This window comes from Lontra canadensis, unplaced genomic scaffold (assembly GCF_010015895.1).
Source record: "Lontra canadensis isolate GAN:19392208 unplaced genomic scaffold, GSC_riverotter_1.0 scaffold1, whole genome shotgun sequence".
Taxonomy (NCBI): Eukaryota; Metazoa; Chordata; class Mammalia; order Carnivora; family Mustelidae; genus Lontra; species Lontra canadensis.
In genome coordinates this window covers 9,186,458-9,211,647 of record NW_022630995.1, presented here as the reverse complement: position 1 = coordinate 9,211,647, position 25,190 = coordinate 9,186,458, and the positions used below count along the sequence as shown (strand labels likewise).

The window sequence follows — 25,190 nt, the reverse complement described above, 5'->3', positions numbered from 1 at the left end:
GATAACTAGCTAACCTGGCCATAACAAAGTGGTGAAAATGGGATTGAGGAGGGTGGGTTTTAAAAGGGGGCTGTAAAAGAGTCCCGTTTCTTTAAAAGTTCTTAAAATTGTTGAATTAGTTATCCATTTATATTTTAAATATTATCCTAAACTCCTAACTCCTACAATTCCTTAGTTTCATGTATTGCTTAGTTTCTATGGATCAGGAGTTCAGAAGTCACTCATTTGGGTGGCACTGGCTCACAGCCTCTCATGAGGTTGTAGTTAGGATATTGGCTGATCATTTTCATCTGATGGCCTGACTGTGGCTGAAGGTGCCACTTGCAGATTGCTCACTCACATGGCTGTTTGTGGGAAGCCTCAGTTCCTCACCACATGGGCTTCTAGCCTAGCTGCTAGCTTCTTCCATGGTGAATTATCTGAGGGCGAGAAAGATAGAAATAGAGAGAAAGATAAAGAGAAAAAAAAAGCAGGAAGTCATAGTGTCTTTTATATCTAGTCTTTGAAGTCTCACACTGTCACTTCCATTATATTCTTTTCATTGGAAGAGATTCACTAAGTCCACCCCAGCCCACACTCAGTGGACAAGGAATTATCTTCCATCAACTGAAGAGAAATATCAAAGAATTTGTAGTCCTTTTAAAACCACCACAAGAGTATCTGAGGGGAAAGAGTGAATAATCTGTCTTCAGATAATGCTAGGGACATGAGGCTAGGGATTATGAAATATGTATGTTATTTGACTGGGAAAAAGGAATATTAAGGCTTATATTGAGATAGTTTTAGCTCTTTTGCTTATGCCAATCAACTGATAGTAGTTGCCTAGAGTACTATGTTGAGTAGTTGCCTAGAGTACTGTGTTACCTAGAATACTCTGATCGACAGTATCAAGTTCACATATTTCCTGTCAGTGGAGTAAAACTCAGAATTATAAGCAATGAGAATATGGAGAAAAAGCAATATGTGAGGCATGTTCAAGTCTCCAGAAAGCTTTTCAAATCATGGATCTTACACAGCTTCCCCAGGGTATTTCTCTAGAATACTGGTATCCCATGAGATTCCTTACCTCTCTGCATCAATCCTTCCTTCCATGAAGCCTTCCTTCCATCAACAAGAATTTACTGAACACGTTTGTGTTACACATAGGTACTCTGGTTACCAGAGCTTAAAAAAGGAACAAAATAAATGTCTCACCTTCATAGTAAACTAGGTATTTCAGTCTTCTGTAAAAAGTTTTCATTTTTCTTCCCTTTTCCAAAAGTCATATGTTTTATTTCTGATTACTATCTAATTGAACTAAATAGTCTAAATCAATACCATAGAATAGTAATTATTTTTCATGTTTCTGGTCCCTATATTGCAGGGTTTCCCAGAGTATGTGTCACAGAAGTATTTCCACTGGTCATTATTAATAGGCATTACTTGAATAGAAGAGTTTCATGGCACCTAAGATTGGAAAATGCCAGATTACACAAAGTTAAGCAGATTCCTCTACCGCAGGCAACTTTAATAGACCCATGAATCACCAGGAAAAAGATGGTAAGACGCTGTATTTCCAAAAGTTCCTTGAGTTTAAAATCCCGTGTGTTTGTTTCATTTTGTTTTTACAGAATGCTTATTCAGGTGGCCTGACAAATGCTGGAGATCTAAAGCCACTGTTTCCTTATCTCCCTTTCAGCCACATCAGTTCCCTTACATTTCTCGAAGAACTTAGATTTCAGTGAGACACATAAATGTCCATCATTACAGTAATATACAAATCCTAATTGGAAAAGAAATAGTGACAATTATTCTCATAGAGTGATTCTTTAATATCTAAGTGTTTCAATGCCATACAAGTCTTGGCAAGTGGAAAACACGTAATTTAAAATGGAATGTTTGCACATACATACATTTATGTAAAGATGTCCATCTGTGTGTGGGGAGGGGGTGTGGGTGTGCATTTCGGAGCCAAACGGCTTTCTAAATTACCTGGAAATATATATTTATTAAGTGCACACAATGTGTCAGGAACTTACAAGCATTTAATACAATGATGAGCAAGACAGAATGCTTTACAAATGTCAAGTCATTGATGTAATTAATAGCTCAGTATTTGAGGACAAAAACCATTAAGCACATTATTGCCCATTATGGATAGTTTGTAAATAAAATACAAGATACAAGAAGACGCTATATCAAGGGGTCTGCCTCATTTAGCATTTGTGAGTATTGTATGTATCAGAAATCTGATGACAGTGGCTTAACCAAATAGCCTTGCATAATCTGCCTCACATAAAAAGAAGTACAGAGACAAGCAGCCCAGTGGCTCCATGGTGCCATCAGTGCCCCAGGATCCTTTGCTCCATGGTGCCATCAGTGCCCCAGGATCCTTCTTCCTTTCACTCCTCATTCTCCTTATGTAGCCTAATTCCTCATCCTGACTGTGGGATGTCTCCAGTTGGCTGTTACCTTCAACCTCACTATCTGCTTTCCAGGCAAGAACAAGGAAAGAAGAGTAAAGAAGTAGAGTCTAGGAGATTTCATCAATTATTCATCAGCCAAAATGTCATGTCAGTACCCCAAATTGTGAGCAAGTCTGGGGAAGTATTTTAGCTGGATCCATGGAACTCACTGAGAACAATTCCGTTTCTGTTAAACATGAAAAAAAGAACGAATGTTTGGTAGTCCACTCACTGTATCCTTTTCAGACTCTTTCACAGTGTGTAAGGGTCAAAGAAGGAAGAAGCTAATAATAATGTTTTTAAAATAGATACACTCATTTCCTTCTAAACCGTCTCCCTTTATCATCCTTCTAACCTCCAAATAACTTTACACTAGCAATTTACTTTTGTCATAAATACAAACTTGCATGGAATCCTACTACTTCCTTTGAATACCAATGAAATAAATGTGAAAATAATTTCCATTAAATGTTTGAAATTTTCAACTTTACTATGTTAAGAAATGGTGGCTTACTTCTGTTTTTCTTTGAACTGTTTTGGCCAGCAAAAATAATTGTTCACATTGGCAGAAGTAGAACATTTGCCAGCATGAAAAAGCACTATTTAGAATAATATTTAGCATACCATAACATATATTTTCTTAGTTTAAAACCTTAATATTTTATAGCTGTGGCCTCAATACTTCAGAATTTTAACTTTTTTTTCAACTTCGCAGAATATAAAAGTACATGTGTGAGCTTATAATGCCAAGAAAAGTTTTCTTAACATTATTGCATTTCTAGTTGGAATTCTGGCTTCATTTTGCAGAGACCATGCCGAATGCCTTCTTATCCAGAACACAGAAATACATTATTATAGTCACTAATCTCTCTACTAATGCCTTAAATTTCTCTTTAACTCTCTTTGACACCCAAACAGCACTTTTCATTCCTTTCTTTCTTTTTTAGAGTACTAACTCCATGGTACCAAGTTTCTAATATTCATCTTCTACAAATGGCTGGTGGAGCAGGTACTAGGTAATTCTCATTTTTAATAAATTCTTATGTCTAATGAACTCAAGATGGTGCCTAGAAAATGTATTCCCCCCAAATACAATGAATCAAAATACCATCTATGAAGAATATAATTCAATTTACCCATAAAAGTACATGTTTCCCGGGTGCCTGGGTGGCTCAGCTGGTTGGGCAGCTGCCTTCAGCTTGGGTCATGATCCTGGAGTCCCAGGATCAAGTCATTTAGAGGGCTCCCTGCTCTGTGGGGAGTCTGCTTCTCCCTCTGACAGTCTCTCCTCTCATACTCCCTTTCTCCCTCTCTCATTCTCTCTCTCAAATAAATAAAATCTTAAAAAAAAAAAAAAAAAAAGAGTACATGTTTCCCAATATCCCACCATAGGAAAGTGGTTTAACATACATAATACGATGAACTGGTATCCTGCCACGTAAAATGATAATGATAAAGGCTATATATAAAATGCAGGAAAACATTTATGATTTAATATTAAGCAGGTTACAACTCAAGAAAAATGAAGGCATTAGATAAAAACTAGAGGGCAATGTGCAATGATGAAAATAATTGTGGGGCACCTGGGTGGCTCAGTTGGTTAAGCGACTGCCTTCGGCTCCAGAATGTCCTGCATTGAGTTCCCTGCTCGGCAGGGAGTCTGCTTCTCCCTCTGACCCTCCCCCTTCTCATGCTCTCTTTCTCTCATTCTCTCTCTCCCTCAAATAAATAAATAAATAAAATCTTTTTTTAAAAAAAAAGAAAATAATTATGGTAGAATGTTCATAGTATATTTTTTCAAAGTTCCTTTATTTTTCCCATATGGTCTGATTATTCTTCAGTGTCCATGTATTACCTTCATAATTATAAAAGGAGGGGTAAAAACTTTTTTGATGACAATATATTATGAGAGTATTTGAGGACAATTTGAACATCCCCCTAAGTGCTCACTGCTTATCTGGATGACTTAGATGATTAAGCTGACTGCTTAGAAATAATCCCTCCTTTGTTTTTTTATCATTGTGGTTTATCTGTCAGATAATCCCATAGCTCTATGGACTTTGGCCACCCACAATGCAAAAATAACCTCCTTTTTGCCTTTGGGCGGCAGCATACATGAATTCCTAATCCTTTCTTAAACCTCTAGGTGAACCTTGAATTCTCATGGGACTCATTATTTCCTTCAGAGGGTCTACTCCATAAAGGGCCATTCCCTCTATGGAGCTCTTTCCTCATTGTTTCTCACAAACAGTTAAGTGTGAAAAATGACCACCATGGCTCACTTCCCCTCTGGTTACTTCTGTCTATCCTTTGGCCTGAGTTTTAAGGTAAGATTACCACCAAGTTTTTTCCAACCTTTTGTAGCAAGATTGAGAGGGAAGGGGTGAGTTTTACTGGACACTGGTGGAAGGTTCCTATAACTCCCACATACAGAGGGAATGTGGGAAAGCCAAAGCAAGCAGAGCAATTTAAAACCAGCTGGAATACAGCCGGGAAAGAAGTTAACACCCTAGGCTTTCCATGAACTTTTCTACTGTGAGTCCAAAGCCAGAGGATCCTTCATTATCAGAAAATTATTGGAAACCCAGTTTCAAAACTCACTGGAAAAATGATACAAGAAATGCCTAACAGGGAAGGTTTTACTTAGATTACTTGATTAATTAATGACCACATTTCAACAACTTAAGGTTACTTTGTGGATGTAAATATATGAGTAATACCCAAAACCACAAACCCAGGAGCAATAAAAGGGCTTAGGTTGAAAGTTCTACTGTCAGAATTATCCTGATTTTCCTCTGGGCAACTAGGGAGATGAAAATAAGGAAACCAACAGGAAAATTCATAAATCTGTGACTCTGGAAGGAGACAATCACATTCTATTGAGAAGGCACTTTCCCTGGGTCCAGTAGGAACTGTTTTCTATAAAGTGTTGGGATATGAGTCCAGAATAGAAAGGTTCTTTTCAACTTGTGTCTGGACTTGTCTACCTCCCCTGCTGGCTCACCCACACATTACCACCGCCTTCACCCCTGGTGAGCTCCATATGCCAAGCCACCTCTGGAAAGGAATTATGCTTCTGATGGACCTGTCCAGCCTCCAAACAGTTCTCCAACCAGCAACGAATACCCAAAGTCTCAGTTGAACCCTCAATTTTTATTGACTCAGGACCGAAGAAAACAGAATATACAAACTTATCAACATTCTCTGGATATGAGTTAGCAATTTCTTTCCTCCAGAATTCTTTCTCCTTGCTATTTGTTGAATTGTATCCCCCAAAATTCATATGTTGAAGGTCTAACTCCCAGTACCTTAGAATGTGACCTTATTTGGAAATAGGGTTGTTGCAGGTTCAATTGGTTAGGATAAGATCATGCTGGATTAGGATGGGCCATTTATCCAGTAAGACTGGTGCCCTTAAAGAAGGAGAGGGGTGCCTGGGTGGCTCAGCCTATTAAGTGGCTGCATTCAGCTTAGGTCATGATCTCAGGGTCCTGGGATCAAGACCCACATTGGGCTCCCTGCTCAGTAAGGAGCCTGCTTGTCCCCCTCTCTCTTCCTCTGCCCCTCCCATAGCTTGACTTCACTCTCTTTCTCTCTCAAATAAATACATAAATAAATCTTTAAAAAAAATAAAAAGGGGAAATTTGGAACCAACTCTCACAGAAGGAAGAGGTGAAGACACATAGGGAGAAGGCAGCCATCTGATAATAGAGATTGGAGGGATTCACCCAAAGCCAAGGAGTGCCAAGGATTGCTTACACACAGCAGAAGGTGGAAGAGGCAAGGAAGGACTCTCCACTACAGATCTGAGAGAATGGGGCCCTACTTGACACCTTCAGACTTCTCTAGAACTATGAGACGATGAACTTCTGCTGTTGAAGCTACTCAGTTTATGGTACTTTGTTATAGCAGCTCTGGGAAATGAATACAGTGATCCATCACCAAAATCTGTTAATGATCTATCAGCTGATTATTAAAGAATTGGAAACTACCTTACTTTGAGAAACAATTGTTACTCACTTGAATCACTGACTTTTTCACTTTCTGGGAGGAATTCCACCAAGGAATTTACCTAAACTTCCCAAATAACTACTAACTACCTTTTATTTTATTTGGAGCCTTCTTATTTACAGAGTTAAAGTTCGATAAAAACCAGGATAAAATAACCCTAAATATTGGAAATTAAATGGTTAATTTCCCCCTTCTCACTGTTAGACATATTGAACCACCTAAATTTTCCCACAATAATGCAGAAAGTCTTATCATTCTTTAAATGAATGAGGGTCAGTTTAGTATCTCACCTAAGTGAGAAACAAAACTAGGATGCGAACTCATTCAATGACCAGTCATGTCCTTTCACCAAAACTGCACTGTCCTGCCTTATTCATTTAGTATGTCTCCATTTTGGAAGTCCTGGAAGTGATAAGTGTGCATAAAGGGAAACTGTAAGCCAGAATATAGTAAGACAGTGAAGACGTAGTGGCGAGCTCTAGAAGCAGACCAGAAGTTCTAAATTGAACTGTTCTTTATCTTTGATTAATTAAGAATGAGAAGCAACTATCTTATAATAAGTTCTCCCTGCTGGTAGACATTATTACTCAAAATGTGGTAGGAATAACTAGAGGAAAATTTGCTGACCAAAAAAAAAAAAAAAAATGGGGGGGGATTGCTTTATATCAGTGTTAAATTAAGGTATGTGCATTTTAAGGGAAAAAAGAGGCGTTAGCCAAGAAGTGAAAAGCAAAGAATAGCATCTGTCAGGAGATTTAAAAAAAAAAAAAAATGCAGGGACATGGGAACGCCACTGGAGCCCTGAAAACACCTGAGTGAGGCTGACTCAAGTTTCTCAGCTCGTCAAAACCACTAGGAGTCAGAGAAGCTGCTCTTATCCCACAACGGCCTCCGTTTAATAGTCGTGGGTGAACCCATTACACACGATTACTGTGGCCTTATGATTCTTGTTTCCTTGTGAAAGTGTGTTTCCTGCTCTGAATCATCCTGTAATTTGCTCCACGGGGTTTCCCATCTGTTTAGATCAAGTGTGAAGAAGAACTGTCTGAATCACGTACTTAATTTGGTACAATGACAATTCATATGGCAACATAACAAGGTCATGCCACAAACTTTACATCCACATATGGAGGGGGAAAACACGGCATCTTCTTATTTTAAAACTGCTCTAATCTCCCGTGCCAATTAAAGACATGTCTTCCTGCTTAACTATTTCTTTCAGGTCAAATCTCTTTGGGGTAAATTATTCATTTATGTAGCCAACCTTCTTTCCCTCTTTTTGCTCTCTAATATGTTATCTGTGGGTATGAGGGAAATCATGTGATTTTAACATGTGATTTAACATATGATTTTAATCACGTGATAAATCGTGTGATTTATCAGAGGAAAGGGTGCTTACACGCCCCCCTGTAGGTCTTTATGCCTTTCCCTGGTATCTAGGTTTATGAAATAGTTGGGTATGGTTTGGCCTCTGGGAATTCTGCGATGACATCTCCTGAAATGTGGCTGATCACTCCTACCCCTACTGGCCAACATGCAGACACCCACTGCTGAAGTCAGTAGACATAGCCATTGGTTTGTTCTCGAAAAGTCCCCACACATGGCTGCCTCATTGTCCTAAGCCCATGTCTCCAGTCCTCTCACTGCCCCCATACCATCCGCAGTATGGAATCAGGCACAAGACCTCAGAGTCATTCCTCTAGACACCATCCTCCAACTGTTTATTTCCTTCTCTCACCATGTTAAATGTGGCTCAGGCCAAAGGCAAGGCTTTGCATAAAAATCTGCACAAACAGCCAAGTCACTTTGATTCCCCCGAACCTATCCAGACGATTTTATAGCTTTCCCTCAGAACTCAAACCCAAAGGAAAGAATAACAAGCTTACAAACATCTCACCAACCTGCTGCCCTACTTTCTCCTCTCTTCAAATATTTCATGATTTCATCGGGCCTAACACAACCATGATTTCCTATTTTAACATTACTTATCTGTATCTTCATAGATATGTGCAAGAAATTCTCTGGGATAAACACCCAAGAATCTGCCAGCCCATAGGGCATAACAGCAATGAACATACCACTCCACACATCCATGGAGAATGTTCAAGTATCCATCGTTACTATGCTGACCTGCACTTTGTATGTGCAGTTCTGATGTGAGCTGCTCTGATAGCTTTAATACGGCGTCTCACTGTTGCTTTAACATCTCTGATGACAACATCTGAGGTTGCTCTTGATGACTCTGTAGCCATTCAGAGTTCCCTCTTTATATCGCTTTTTCATATCCTTAACCCATTTTTTAATCAGGTTTGTTTTTCTGTGTAAATATTTTTTACTAGATTTAGAATTTTTAATCTTCACAATGATGTCTTCAGTTTATGCAGAAGTGCCTCTTACACAGTGTAAAACAGGGATCTAAATTTCTTCTTCCTGTGTGAGGACTTTTCCACTGATGCTAAAATAGTCTGTTCTTTCATCTTTTTTTAATACATCACTCTGTCAGCTGTATAAATTCCCCATATACACAGTTCAGTTTTAGAGTCTATATTCCATTTCACTGATCTATTTGTTCCATAACCAATAATTTAAAAAAATTTTAAACCACATAATTGTCAAGTGTCTTAATATGCAATATAGTAAATACTCTTTCTTTTTTCAAATGTAGCTTAGCTATTCATAGATTTTTATTTTCCCAAATTTTATAAAGAGTTTTTCAAGTTCTTCAAACAATATGAAAGGAATTTTGACTTGAACTGTAGCTTGTAGATTTGTTTGAGGAAAATTGACATTTGTACCACATTAAATCAGTCTGTCCATTTATTCAAAGCTTCTTTTATATTTTTAATTCAGGTTTAAATATTTCCCCACAAAGATATTGGCTTTTTAAATTTTTTTTAATTTTTTAAAGATTTTATTTATTTATTTGACAGAGATCACAAGGAGGCAGAGAAGCTGGAAGAGGGGCAGGGGGAGGCAGTCTCCCTGCTGAGCAGAGAGCCCAATGTGGGGCTCAATCCCAGGACCCCCAGGATCATGACCTGAGCTGAAGGCAGAAGCTTTAACACACTGAGCCACCCAGGTGTCCCCTTGGCTTTCTTTTTTAAGTTGGTTTCTAGATATTTATTCATTTGGGGTGATATTATAAATAGCATCATATTTCAATTATATTTTCTAGTTGATAATGACATAGGAAAATACTATTGATTTTTATAAAGGGGTTGTATACCTAAAACTTTCCTGAACTCTTTTCAGTTCTAACAGATTTCTCTTAATTCTGTTGGAATTTCTATGCATCTGATCATTTCACCACCAAAATGACACTCTGTGACACTAACATTTAGCGCTATGTTGGCTGGCATGTCACAAGTATGGAGGAAACTGCTTAGTCTCCCTCTTTCCTAAACCCATAAACTCAAAGACATTCACAACTGATAGTGAAACATCTTCCAAGTAATACAGAAAAGAGCCAGCAGGCACAATATGAAAAATTCTCTACAGCTCTTTTTTATTCTCTTGCTCAGCTTAAGTTTGATCTTTATTGTTTTCAGATTTTGAGTTATTTGAATTTCATATATTCTATTTCTGTAATTTTAGTGGTTACCTTTATAATTTCCACATGCATGATTTGACTTAAAATCTGAAAGAATTTCTCTCTCTTCTTCCTGGGTAATAAAAGGTCTGCAGAACTTTTCACTCTACTCACATTCCTCCTGTTCTACACATTATTGTTGTTAGTATTTTAACTCCACATATGTTTTGTCTTTAATCAGTACTGTGTTCATTGTTTTATAGAGTTAGTGATTATTTAGATACTGCCATGTTTACTAATTTCTTTTGATCATATTTCCTCTTGCTTCTCCTATTTTCCTTCTGTACATTCACAAGTCTTTACTCCCAAAGTGTGTCCTTTAAAACTTTTTTTTTAAGTTTATGGGTTTAATTGTTAATTTTTTAAAAGATTTTTATTTATTTGAGAGAGAGAGCATAAGCCGGGAGAAAGGCAGAGAGAGAAGCAGGCTCCATGCTGGGCAGGGAGCTTGATTCAGGGCTCGATCCTAGGACCCTGAGATCTTGACCTGAGCTGAAGGCAGACACCTAACCACTCAGCCACCCAGGCACCCCACCTAAAGTGTGTTCTTAAGTAATTTTTCCATGAGAATGTTTAACTGGTAAATTCTTTCAAGATCACTTTTCAATGTCTTCATTTTACCTTTGCCCTTAAATCATAGTTGGGTATACTAGATTGACAACTATGTTTTCTTTGAAGATATTTCCCTTCTTTCTTCATTCTTCTACTGTTGCCACTGAGAAGTTTGTTGCCAATCTAATCTAATTACCTACCTTGTAGTTAATGTTTTTTTCTTCTCTGTTAGTATTTTAGGCTTTCTCTTTATTTTCTGTAGCTGGTGCTCTGCAGTTTGATTCTGTTGCATAAAGTACAGACTTATTCATTTACTTATTTTTCTTCCTTGGAGCTTATTTGCCACAAAATTCAACTCTGAGATGATTATTAACCTGCTCTACAGAAGTCCAATTTAGACACAAATGTATTGGAAGTTAGCCTAACGGATTTACTATAAATCATTCTAGTCTGGAAATTTGTCCATTTAGATGTCATTAGCTTTTCCCAACACAAAATCATACAAATTGAGTTACACACTGTTGACATGTCTTTGGCTATTATCAACGTTCAACATTAGCCACATACATAATGTTTCTGTAGAGTCTACAAATCATATTTGAAAACATTATGTTATAAAACTAAGATGTGAACAGTTCCACATTTCTCTATCTCCACCCCCAACTATTAATCATTCTCTCCTTCCACCCTGGCTCTGAGAAACAGAAGTATTTTTTTTCCCTTCCCAAGTTTCACCCATCCTTTCTTCCACTATCTCTTACAGTTGGCTCAGTACTCATACCTTCACTCCGAGGCCATTTAAGTCTTTTACACTCTGCCCACTCCTTCTTTACAGGTAAAGAAAATTCAGGTTTCACACTTTCTAAAAAATAAAAAAAAATTTCTTTATCCCTCCCCATCCCTCAAGATAATTATGTCTCTTTGCCATCCTCATAGCCAAAATTCTCGAATGAGGGAGAGCTGGTCTCTCCTATACCACCCATCCCTGACAAGACATCAATTTAATCCCAGCTCTGCTGAGATCTGGCTTCTCCCACCACTCATTGAAACCACTGTAGGCAAGATTACTAAAGACTTCCTAATCTCCAAAACCAGAGGAGTCTTTTCAAGGCAAATCCCATTTGGGTGCTCTAAGGCTTTGGACTTTTTATTTTTTAAATATTTTACTTATTTACTTATTTGAGAGAGAGAGAGAGTGGAGGGGGGAGGGACAAAAGAGGAGGAAGAGAGAGAACCCCAAGCAACTGAGCCACCCAAGCACCTCGGCTTTGGACATTTTTGCCTAATTTGTCATTGACTTTATCACTCCCTCAGAATTTTTCTCTGGCTTTTCAGATACCTTAGATCACTTTTCATACTGTATTACTATTTCTCTACTTCCCTTTAAGTGAGGGAGATCTATGGCGGTATACCTGGTCCTCTTCTCAAACCACTTCCATGGCTTCAGCCTGTATTTATAAACTGAAGGCCTTGAGTCACAATTCCAGACTTCAAGCTCTATTACAAAGCTGTCATCATCAAGACAGTATGGCACTGGCACAAAAACAGGCACAAATAGATCAATGGAAGAGGATAGAGAGCCCAGAAATAGACCCTCAACTCTACGGTCTTCTAATCTTGACAAAGGGGGAAAGAATGTCCAATGGATAAAAGATAGTCTCTTCAACAAATGGTGTTGGGAAAATTGGACAGCCACATGCAGAAGAATGAAATTGAATCATTTCCTTACACCACACACAAAAATAGACTCAAAATGGATGAAAGACCTCAATGTGAGACAGGAATCCATCAAAATCCTGTGGAGAACCGAGGCAGCAACCTCTTCGACCTCAACCACAGCAACTTCTTCCTAGAAACATTGCCAATGGCACAGGAAGCAAGGGAAAAAATGAACTATTGAGACTTCATCAAGATCAAAAGCTTTTGCACAGCACAGGAAACAGTCAACAAAACCGAAAGATAACTGACAGAATGGGAGAAGATATTTGCAAATGACATATCAGATAAAGGGCTAGTATCCAAAATCTATAAAGAACTTATCAAACTCAACACCCAAAGAACAAATAATCCAGTCAAGAAATGGGCAGAAGACATGAACAGACATTTCGCCAAAGTAGACATCCAGATGGCCAACGGATGCAAGAAAAAGTTCTCAACAACACTTGGCATCATGGAAATACAAATCAAAATCACAATGAGATATCACCTCACATCTGTCAGAATGGCTAAAATTAACAAGTCAGGAAAGGACAGATGTTGGCAGGGATGTGGAGAAAGGTGAACCTCCTACACTGTTGATAGCAGTGCAAGCTGGTGCAGCCACTCTGGAAAACAGTATGGAGGTTCCTCAAAAGGTTGAAAATAGAGCTACCTTACGACCCAGCAATTGCACCACTGGGTATTTACCCTAAAGATACAAACGTAGTGATCAAAAGGGGCATGTGCACCCAAATGTTTACAGCAGCAATGTCCACAATAGCCAAACTATGGAAAGAACCTAGACAGACGAATGGATAAAGAAGATGTGGTATATATATACAATGGAATACTATGCGGCCATCAAAAGAAACAAAATTTTGCCATTTGCAATGACATGGATGGAACTAGAGGGTATTATGCTGAGCAAAATAAGTCAACCAGAGAAATATAATTGTCATATGATCTCTCTAATATGAAGAATTTGAGAGGCAGGGCGGCATCTTGTGGGGATTAGGGAAGGAAAAAATGAAACGAGATGGGATCAGGAGGGAGACAAACCATGAGACTCTTAATCTTGTGAAACAAACTGAGGGTTGCTGGGGGGGAAGTGGGGTAGGGATAGGGTGGTTGGGTTATGGACATTGGGGAGGGTATGTGCTATGGTGAGTGCTGTGAATTGTGTAAGACTGATGATTCACAGACCTGTGGCCCTGGGGCAAATAATACATTATATGTTAATAAAAAAAGAAAAAATACTGAAGGCCTTGAAATATCTGTCTATAATCCTTGCCTGTCTCTTGAGTATCAGACCTAATTTCCAACAGCTTCCTTAACATTTTCACTTGGATGCCAACAAATACATTAAATGCACTGTGTCAAAATAGAAGTCCTTTTCTTTTTCTTCCAAACTTTTTCCTATATTCCCTATTTAAGTGCCACTGTCATTCACTGCCCAAATTTCAAACAGTCTTTAATCCACTGCTGTCCAATAGAACTTTCTGTGATGATGGAAGTGCTCTATGTCTGTGCTGTCCAATATGGTGTCCAAGATACTCGTGGTTATAGAGCATTTGAAATGTGGCTAGTATGGCTGAGGAAATGAATTTTCGCTGCATTTAGTGTTAATTTAAATAGCCACATATGGCTATCCTACTGGAAAGCACAGCTTCAGTTCTTCCTCTCACCTAAATTATTTTTGTTATCAGTTCTCATAGTTTTCTATCTCCTAAATTTTTCTTGAAAACATCCTTCTCAAAACAATTCTGCTTTCCTATCTTCACCATTACCATTTGAAAATACCAATATCTTTATGTCCTTTCTCCGTCTTAAATGTTTTCATTAACCTCACATTTTATATTTTACATAAGATGATATCTGCACTTCTAGTCATTGCCTACAAAGCCTTCTGTGATTTGGTTTACCTTCCCTCTGGCTACTCTCTCACCACCACCACTCTTCCAGCATCCTCTATAACAAGCAAACTCAACACTTTGCTCTTTTCCTATGTGCCCTCCAAGCTCTTGCACACTCTGTACTTCTGCTCTGTATATATCTTCTCTCTCTCTGTTCCATGAATTTCTACTCAAACTAAGAAGACCAGATCAAATGTCACATCCTCAGTAACACTGTTGTTGACCATCCATGGATATATAGCTACCACTTTCAATGAATGTTCATAATATGTAATAAATACTCTATCATAGCAATTAGTACTTTTTCTTTTTTTTAAGGATTTTATTTGACACAGAGAGAGAGACAGTGAGAAGGAACACAAGCAATGGGAGTGGGAAAGGGAGAAGCAGGCCTCCCACTGAGGAGAGAGCCCGATGTGGGGCTCGATCCCAGGACCCTGGGATCATGACCTGAGCTGAAGGCCAACGCTTAATGACTGAGCCACCCTGGTGCCCCAATCAGTACTTTTTCAACATTTGCTGGTACATCTGTTTCATTCTAGTCCAAAGCAAGGACAGTGTCCTATGGAACATTTTGACTCCTGCATGTAAATGAATGAATGATCATAAAATTCCAATTTCTTCTACAATTAAAGGCCAGAAATGTATCACCTGAAAATTTTGAGTGCTTTCTTTTTTTAAATATCTAAAATTATAAGCCTATATATTTTTTCTAATTGTCTCTATAAGCCATTGATTCTTATATATGTGAAAACAGAGCTTTCTTTATTTTCTATAGCTGAATTTAGGCAATCATATCACACCTCTAGATATAGCACTTACTATCCCACTAAGCCCCAACTTTCCCATCTGGAAAAATGGGGATAATTATATGGAGACAATGGGAATAAAAGAAAAGAAAGGTGGGGGAGGAAACATGCAGTAAACCCTCACATGGAGGTACACTTTCCCAGGCTTCCCCGAGTGCTCACAGAAATACGAAGATGCCATTGATTTAGAATTAAGATTTCACTAGATCTGAGAAGCATCTCGCTTTGTAATTCCCTCTGTAAAGAAAAGCAAGTTGTAGATTAATTCCAGACAACCCTGGGTGTTACCCAGGATCAGAGCTTTGTACAAGTCATGGCTGAAAACTAACCCAACCTGTGCCTGACTACATTTTTAGGTAGACTGTTCTGATTCTGAGTTTGAGCTAGAGACCATAATTATAAATTCATTCCTCTGCAATAACAGTCTATAACTGAGAGATTCAACAAGATCTTAAGGTGATAGTCCTTTTGAAGTGTCTCACCCATAATAAGAGCTCAATATGGGATAGGTAGGATTATTATTTATAGGATTCAATAATTTTGCAACATCTGAAACTATAATAATTTTGAGTTGCCAAACCATAAATTTCTTGTAGTCATGTGCTGAGAAGTCAGATTGGAACATTATTAATGGCTGATATATGTATTATGCACAGCATTTACCAAGTTTCTATTTTTTTATTTGATTATCTGTTTGATGTCTATCTCCTCCACTAGAGTGTAATCTCCATGAAAGCAGAGGCCTTGTCAATTTCTGGATTCCTAGCACTTTAAAGAGCTTGGCACATGTGAAGCACTTAATAAATATGCTGAAATAATTTGCTCACTTATTTGAAAAACACTCTAGGTATCGTGGTAGAAACCATGGATACAAAGATGTTTCAAAGTAAGTCTTCTGCCATCAATGAACTCCAGTCTAGTTGACAAGTCCCTAAATCAAACCAATGATTACCATAGAGCAAAGTTAGTGTTACAGGAACAGCATCGAGTGCTGTAGGAAAATACCAGAAAATATAAGATAAATAGTGACAAGTGTAGGGAAAATTAGGAGGAGATTTCCAGAGGTGATAATAGAGATGATCTCAAAATAGGCAAGGGAAAAAGAAAGCAGTTCAGGGACAGCAAGAAACACAGAAATGAGAAAGTTAGAGGAACGGCAAGTTTTTCTGTTCAAATAGAGAAGTACCTCCCAAATAAGGAAGGTAAGAAACAAGGTAGGGAGATATCAGAACATGTTTTGTGAAGCGTGTTAAAGATTTTGAATTTCATGATGGAGGCAATCTGGAGACACGGCAGGATTAACAGAGAAAGATGATAACCTGGAAAATGAGTGGGGTGGACTAGATCTCTAAGGTGTCTCCCAGTTTTAGCAGTCTCTGATTCAGAAATGTTGAAAGCCGAATTTAATACTCAAATACAGTAACCCTATGTATCAGCTGAACTAAACTACTGTAACAAACAGATCCGAAGTATAATGTCAGGAGAGGCTCACTACACACTCAGAGAGCAGCCCAGGGCAGGAACTTCTATTGCCTTTGGAGGAAAGAAACGGTCTGTCTGTCTGCTCCTCACACATACATTCTAGGCTAATACACCTCTAGCATGTTCAACACATGACTTCTAAGATCACTCTGGTCTTCAGGTCACCATTCCGCCCTTTTTGAATGGGTTATGCTGTGAAAAACACCCTGTAGGAGGCTTTATGGGTCAGATCTGGAAGTGGCACAGATCACTTCCATTTACTAGGACCCACTGGCTAGAACCAAATCACATGGCCACATCTGATTGCAAAGAACGCTGGGCATTGTAATTTAGCTGTTTGCTAAGGCAGTTTCCACCACACTAGTTTAGTTTAGGACTTATAGTATATTTGTGTTCTCTTTCGCCTAGACAGTTTTGTATTTTATTTTCCATTTTAATTATCTGTATTTCACTATGTCTCAAATTTATTTTAAATGAATGCAGAGTACAAATGATAAATAAAACAATAATCATAAATTTGGTTAATGTCGACAAAAGTGTATAGTATTTTGCAGTTCACAGTGGGCTTTCACACTCTGTTTGTTTGTTTGTTTGTTTGTTTTAAGCAACTCTTGGATGCAACAGGGTCTGTTGTTACCACCATTTTTAAAATACATGACTCAGGGAGGTAAATGTCTTATCTGAGATTGCCCAATTACACTCATCCTAACAGACATTTAATGTGGAAAATATTTACTTCCTTGAAATCCATGTAAAAGTATTTTTTAAATCTTTTTTAAGAACTGTTTTTCTTGATTCAAAAATAAAAGACATCTAGAGCTCTTGCTGAGGTCCATTTTTAAACACTTGGATTCATAGAACTCAGCAAAGTTCACCTCAACCAGAAATGCAGAGTACACACAGAAACACAACCACTGGGAATGATACTGTAAACAGACTCCATCTGAGCTAGTATCTTCCTGCTCAGGGGAAAAAAAAAATCTGTAAAAGAGGCAGTGAGAAAGGCACTTGAAGCATAGATTCTGGCACTCCATTTGTTAAAAGAGTTCAGATGGTGTGTTAATTTCCTAGGGCTGCTGTAACAAAGTACCTCAAAATGAATAGCTTAAATACCGGAAACATATTGTCTCACAGTCCTGGAGGCCAGAAGTTTGAGATCAAGGTGTCAGCAGGGCCATGCTCCCTCTGAAGGTACTAGACAAGGATCTGTTCTGGGCCTCTTTCCTCTCTTCTGAGAGCTTTCTCGGTTGTGGCAGTGTAATTCCAATCTTCACAGAACTGTGAGATAATAAATTTCTCCTTTGCTTACCTTTGGCTTGGATTTAGTCAAGGAGACAAAGGCCTACATGTTAGGGAGTTAACAGCCTGCAAGGGAATGAAGAGAGCTTTCCTATGCCCAAAGAGTTGGAAATCACAGCAGTAGAAAGAAGCCAACAAAAAATTCCAAATGCTCAGGCCACGTAAGGTTTGCCCTCCAGAACATTTTTACCGGCATTTGGCATGTTGCCCTCCCACCCAACCCTCCCCTGGAAAGTGAACAATGTGTCCGCCCCCCACATCTATGTATGTTTCCCACTTGTCTCCACTGAGCAACATTCTTCCCATGAGGTCATGTTCAAGCACCTATTCTTATTCCAAATGACTTTTCAATCCTTTTGGCACCAATGCCTGTGTGTATTGCAACCATGAACCCATAAAAACCAAACCAAACACAAGGTATGGTACAGAGACCTCAGCTGTTCTACAGAAAAATGCCTTTGCAGTTCTTCCTCAGTCCAACCCAACTTTTCCACCCAACCATTCTCTAGCACCCCAGAGGAAAAAGGAGGAGAGGAGAGAAAGTAAAATGTTTTCACTGTTCACCAGTGCACTGGGAAGGTATTGCTTCCTTGAAAACTCAAGCCCTGGTACCTGGCACCGTGAACCCTCTGCTGCTTCGCTTTTCTGACTGCAAGGTCACACTTGCCAAGCCAGCATCTGTGGATTTCATGGCTTTACAATTAGAGGAGGTGGAGAGTATGTGTTTAGAAAAATCTTCTTCAGAGAAGAACATCATCTTCAGAGAGAACATCTGATAGGATTTGCCCCTTAAACTCCCACACACCTTTCTCTTCCTTACTACTCCAGGGCTCTTGTCCCTAAAATTAGCTTAAGAGATGGAATCACTTCTGGTCCAGATGGAAGCTAGTTTGGAAGCTTTAGGGATTGAATTGGACAACTTCGTAACAATCTGCTTTTCTCTGCAAATTGCTGAGGCAATGGCGGTCCTTGGCTAATTCAAAAATCAGGGGACGCCCAAATAAACTACAGCATGTTCTTGCCTAGGTTGTCATCCCAGAGCCAGAGCCAGGTGCTGGCAGAAGCTTCAGGTCAAGTCTCCTGCTGAAACTCAGTCCCACCATGAGACTGGCATCGCAGGGCTGTTTCTTCTAGAAGGCGTTGAGAGGTGGGACAAAAGTTTGGAGGGTTATAGGGTAAAAGGCAGAGAAGAAGATAAGCAGAGAGGGTAGTTGTCTACTGGCTGTGCTGCTTCCGTCACTGTGGTCATGACAAAGACCAAGTTGGGCAGCAGCTTTATAGGGTGTCACACCCAGATGTGAACAGTCTGTGCTCCATATTAACGTGCAAGAGGATCTTCTCCGTTATCTTTATTTCAGTTCTCCCCCTATTTCTTCCCATTATGTTAAATGGTATCCCTGGCTTCTACCTCCAGTCTATCATAAGTCCTGTCAATAAGAGCTACTAAGTAACTCTCTCAGACACATCTGTTTTCCTTCATAACCATTGCCATCAGCATAGCTCTAGCCATCAGCATCTTCTTTCACTTGGATTAATGACAATGGTCCCTTCTTACTCCTTCCCTTCCCTACTCCCACACTTTTGTTTCTTTATAATCTATTTTATAATCAAGAAGTTCTTTCTCAAATGCAAACATAAATATATCACTTGACTGCTTAAGAACCATACACAAAAATAGACTCAAAATGGATGAAAGACCTCAATGTGAGACAGAAATCCATTAAAATCCTAGTGGAGTACACAGGCAGCAACCTCTCTGACCTCAGCTGCAGCAACTCCTTGCTAGACAATTCTCCAAAGGCAAGGGAAACAAAGGCAAAAATGAACTATTAGGACTCCATCAAGATTAAAACCATCTTCACAGCAAAGGAAAGAGTTGACAAAACCAAAAAACCAACTGAATGGAAGAAGATACTTGCAAATGACATATTAGATAAAGAGCTAGTATCCAAAATCTTTAAGGAATTTATCAAACTCAACACACAAAGAATAAATAATCCAATCAAGAAATGGGCAGAAGACATGAACTGACATTTCTCCAAAGAAAACATACAAATGGCCAACAGACACATGAAAGAGTGCTCAACACCACTGGGCATCAGGGAAATACAAATCAAAACCACAATGAGATACCACCTCACACCAGTCAGAATGGCTAAAATTAACAAGTCAGGATATGACATGTTGGTGAGGATGCAGAGAAAGGGAAATCTACCTATACTGTTGGGAATGCAAGCTGGTACAGCCACTCTGGAGGTTCCTCTAAAGGCTGAGAATAGAGCTACCCTACAACCCAGCAATTACACTACTAAGTATTGACCCTAAAGAAACATAGATAGTGAAAAGAAGGGGCACCCTAATATTCATAGCAGCAATGTCCATAATAGCCAAACTATGGAAAGAGCCCAGATGACCATCAACAGACAAATGGATCAAGAAGATGTGGTGTATATATACTATGGAATATTGTACACCTATCCAAAAAACGAAATCTTGCCATTTGCAATGACATGGATGAACTAGAAGGTATTATGCTAAGCAAAATAAGTCCATTAGAGAAAGACAGTTATCATATGATCTCACTGATATGTGGAATTTAAGAAACAAGGCAGAGGATCATAGGGGAAGAGAGGGGGAAAAAATGAAACAAAACGAAACCAGAGAGGGAGAGAAACCACAAGAGATTCTTTTTTTTTTTTTTAACTTTACTTTTTCAGTGTTCCAAGATTCATTGTTTATGCACCACACCCAGTGCTCCATGCAATACATGCCCTCCTTAATGCCCACCACCAGGCTCACCAAACCCCCACCCCACACCTCTCCAAAACCCTCATAAGAAACAAACTGAGGGTTGCTGGAGGGGATGAGAGTGGAAGGATGGGGTAACCAGGTGATGGACAGTGGGGAGGGTATGTGTTGTAATAAGCACTGGGTATTACATAGGACTGATAAATCACAGACCTGTACCCCTGCCTACTTGTGATCTCTGTCTGTCAAATAAATAGATAAATCTTTTAAAATAAATAAATAAATAAATAAATAAATAAATAAATAAGTAAGTAAGTAAGTAAATTAGCACTACTTAAAGAAGATAAGAACTACCTAGCCCCAGTAGGATTATCCCAAGCCCAAACCACTCTGTCTTGTCAATGCTTCACAAATGTATTGTTTCTTTGCCTCAAAGGTATCAGAGCTTCCTGCTCTGGTCATTTCTTCTCGTCCTGAGTCTCTTGTGAAGGCTTCTATATACATGTAAAAAGTTAATAAATAAGTATGCTTTTATCATATTAATATGTCTTTATTCGTTTACTTTTCAGACCAACCCCGGTATTCTAAGAGGATTGGGAAAAAAGTTTTCCTTCCCTGCACCACTTTATCTCACCAGCTACCAAAAGAAAATTGCTTTCATCACTAGACATATCTAAGATCTAGTTCAGTACTCTAATCATTCGACTCCTTACATGCAAATAGAACTATATTAAATTCTACTTCTCTTCTTAGACAGGCCCAGTGTTCCAAGTCAGGAGCACATCAATCCACACACCTTACTACAAGCCATTACTATGAGGTGAACCAGGCCACAATCTCTCCAGACCATGGGCCTGGGGCACGACTCAGGTCGGTTACTAAAATCTGCACTCTGCTCATGTATGTCGGAGCTGATACTTGGACTGAGTCACAAAGTCAACCAACCAGAACACGGAAATGCCCTAACTGCTTAGAATCCACAGATAATTGTTTCCTTACATAACTAAGCGGTCTCGTATCTGATTTTGCATTTTGTAAGCAACATACCAGATAAAAACGTGGATTTACTCTTGACTAGAGACTACTAACTATAACTAATGACCATAAACATGAGACTACTAGTAACACTATTATAAATATTATAGAAATGTCCAAAAGCAACGAAACATAAGAACAGAGGAAAACGGGAAGATCATGTTCCTATTATGGTCAAAAACTTGCAGTGAGGGGCACCTGGTGGCTCAGTCGGTTAAGCAGCAACTCTTGATTTCAGCTCAGGTTGTGATCTTACGGTCCTGGGATCAAGCCAGCGTCTTTGAGTCCCCACTCAGCAGGGAGTCTGCGTGTCTCCCTCTCCCTCTGCCCCTACCTCCACTCATTCTCCATCTCCCTCTCTAAAGTAAATAGATATTTAATAAGGAAAATAAAACTTGCAATGAGTCCTCATTCCTTTAGAACAAAAGCCAAGATCTTTACAATGGCCTACACCCAGCTAATCCCTCCATCTGGCTAACTTTACCACTCTGAGCTCATCTCCTCTGGCTTTCTGCTTTGGTTATTCATCTCCTCACTGGTCCTCAAGTGTGCCAAGCATGCCCCTGCCCCAGGCCCTTTGCAATGAGTGCCCTTGCTGTCTGGAAGTCTCTCCCTCAAGGTATCCAGTGGGCCATTTCCTCATTGTCTTCAAGTCTTTGCTCTATGGTCACCTTTTCAATGTAGGAGGCATACCCTAAATAAGTGAAATACATCATCTACCTAATCCCCTTATTGTTTATTGTCTGTCTCCCTCTGCTGGAACCAAGATAAGGATGAGGAATTTTTCCAACTGGCTCATAAGCAAACAGTACAGGTTCCTAAGCAAACAGTACAGGACCGATACAGAGGAAACGCTCAATGATTATTTGTTGAATGCTTTAAAAGAAGTAATAACTTAACTATACAATAAGACAAAGTGACTCTTTATGGGAAAAGTCAAGAAACACTAATGGGATTTAATAACTTCTAAAAGCAACAGAAATGTTAACTACATCTGATTATTATTTCAACAGGCGAAAAGTGCTTTTCCAAACTGATATTTTAAAAAACTTCAGGAAGAGACAGTCTATATCTGGAAGGATTACCTACATTGGCTACTGGATATGTTAAATTTAATCTGACTTAAAATTGTGTTATAGATTACTTTAATACTTCAATATGTATCACAATTATAATTATAATCTTATCTTTAAAAAAATAATGACAATTCTTCCGTAATGTTGAATTTTGCTTGTATGGTTTTTACTCAGTGAGTCACAAGCAGCAGAATTAATGAAAAAACCTTGCCTAGTGCCTGACATTTCCTCCTCTTTACCCCCAGCTTTAGGGACAGTCTCCTTTCTGCCACAGATAAAAAAAATCAAAGCATTTGGTAGAGAAGGAGGAATAGAAGCGTGAAGGAAGCTGATTTTGCAAAGCTGAAAAGATACATTTCAACCTTCGAGAACCAACTGAACCACCTCATTCCAAAGATGCTTTTGAGTATGATAGTTAAATGCTGAGCTCCCCCCTGTGCCTGAGAGAAGCCATCCAACAATTTCTAGAAAAGCAGACTGGCGTTTGGAAGCCTTCCGTAATGCAGAACAACTCATGACTGCGCTTCCCCACAGAAAGAATTCTCAAGATACTACTTTATAGAAAGGAGTTCTCCCCTTTGCTTGGAAAGAACAAAGACATCATTCAGCAGATTTCAGGTGCAGCACCTAAAGAAGAGAAAGGGCTGCCCAAATCCAACAAAGGCTACACGAGAGCGGATTTTAAGGCACCTGTATGTATAAGCTTGCTTCATGAAAGAACTATGTCTGTCTTCTTCATCCCTGATTCTCATGATGTGCACATGCTAGACTTTCATTAGTTGCTGAATGAATGAATGGTTCAAAAAACCAAAAAGAACCAATCACTGCTGGAGCACCCCGGTGGCTCAGTGGGTTAAGCCTCTGCCTTCGGCTCAGGTCATGATCTCCAGGTCGTGGAGGTCATGATCTCAGGGTCCTGGAGGTCATGATCTCAGGGTCCTGGGATTGAGCCCCACATCGGACTCTCTGCTCGGCAGGGAGCCTACTTCCCCCTCTCTCCCTGCCTGCCTCTCTGCCTACTTGTGATCTCTTTCTCTCTTTCAAATAAATAAATAAAATCTTAAAAAAAAAAAAGAACCAATCACTGCTTTCTAGGTTTAATTTAGTGTGGGACAATTCCTAAGTGCTGAGTAACTTTTCTTATCATAGTAAGCACATAACATTTACTTTCTCAAAAAATTATTAAACCGCATAAATGTTACATTTTTTATTGCTTACTTTTACATTTCTGCAATACTTCATTTACCTTTTTAATTAATTCAACAAATATTCGTTCATCCTTAGCCAAACTTCTACTTCAGAGAAAATGAGAGAATAAATGCCTTGGAAACAGACATGTGGATCTAAATACTTATTCCACCGATCTCTAGCTAGGTGTCCTTGAACAAGCTGCCTACCTCTCCCAGCCTCAGCAACTATGTATGTAATCCAGAACCATACCCGTTTCAGTAGATTCTTTAAGGGCTAACTGACTTATCTGATAAGTGCTGTTGTCTTCCCTGCTTCCATTTTCTCTAAAAGGTGGGAAATTTAGTGGCTGATGACCAATTCAACCTCTCAGAAATTAGAAAAGTTCAGCCTGAGAGATCCCTTCTGATGGCACAGACTATGCTGTGTGTCATCTAGATCTCACTTTGTTTTCCTCTGAGAATGCAGAAAGACTGCATTTCTCAGACTTCCTTAGAGCTGGTGGGTTGTGTGGCCATTAGGGTATTGTAGAAGTGACATTCGGCCTTAGCCTCTATAAAAATCTTCTAGTCCTGGCCCCTATCTGCATGCAGAAGAGCCAACAGAAGACTCCAAGGCCCTGTGTGATGTTAGAGTTATGGGACCGAGGTATAGGGTCCTGGATTATCCTTCCACCCTCACTGATCTATAGTGAAGATGATATATAAACAGTTCAGTTTGGGAGTTTTTCTGTTTTGATTTTACAGCAGTTAACCTATCTTGAATAATTCACCACACAAATTACCACTCAATCCTAGAACTGAAAATCTGGAAACAGATTATTAGTTGTTAGTTCTTTCACTAGATTTCTTGAGAGATAAACTAGGTCCTAACTTCCTGGTATTCCACTCAGCACTTAACCCAATACCCTAAATAAATATATTTATAATATAAATTTTATTTTATTTATAAATATATAAAATACATTTATATTTATGAAACACCACATATTTTAAATGAAGTCCATCCTCCATACCCTATTTTAATTTAAAATATAAACCTTATTTTCTGAAATTATTCCCCTTCAGGACACAACCAAGATTTGATGACAATTCAAATGGCAATCAGAATGTGATCCCTGTTTTCACAAGTCACTTGTAGGAGAAGGGCTATCATGGGGAGGAGGAAGTTATAGAGACAATCAAGTGTGTAGATAAGAATCCTAGTTGTGCATTCAATGCAATCCCTATCAAAATACCATTGACATTTTTCACACAGCCAGAACAAACAAGCCAAAAATTTGTATGGAACCAGGAAAGACCCCGAATAGCCAGGGAATGTTGAAAAAGAAAATCAAAGCTAGGGGC

General features: G+C 38.9%; 1 protein-coding gene across 1 annotated transcript in view; it reads right to left on the bottom strand.

Annotated features, from left to right (window-relative positions):
- Positions 1-220: 220 nt before the first annotated feature.
- LOC116858075 (cytochrome c oxidase assembly protein COX18, mitochondrial) overlaps positions 221-25,190 on the bottom strand; it is a 69,539-nt gene continuing 44,569 nt past the window's right edge. Inside the window, exons 6-7 of the transcript XR_004380877.1 lie at positions 1,067-1,164; positions 221-419 (exon numbers count right to left, since the gene is read on the bottom strand). The gene's annotated coding sequence lies outside the window, so the exon portion shown is untranslated. The remainder of the gene's footprint in view (positions 420-1,066; positions 1,165-25,190) is intronic.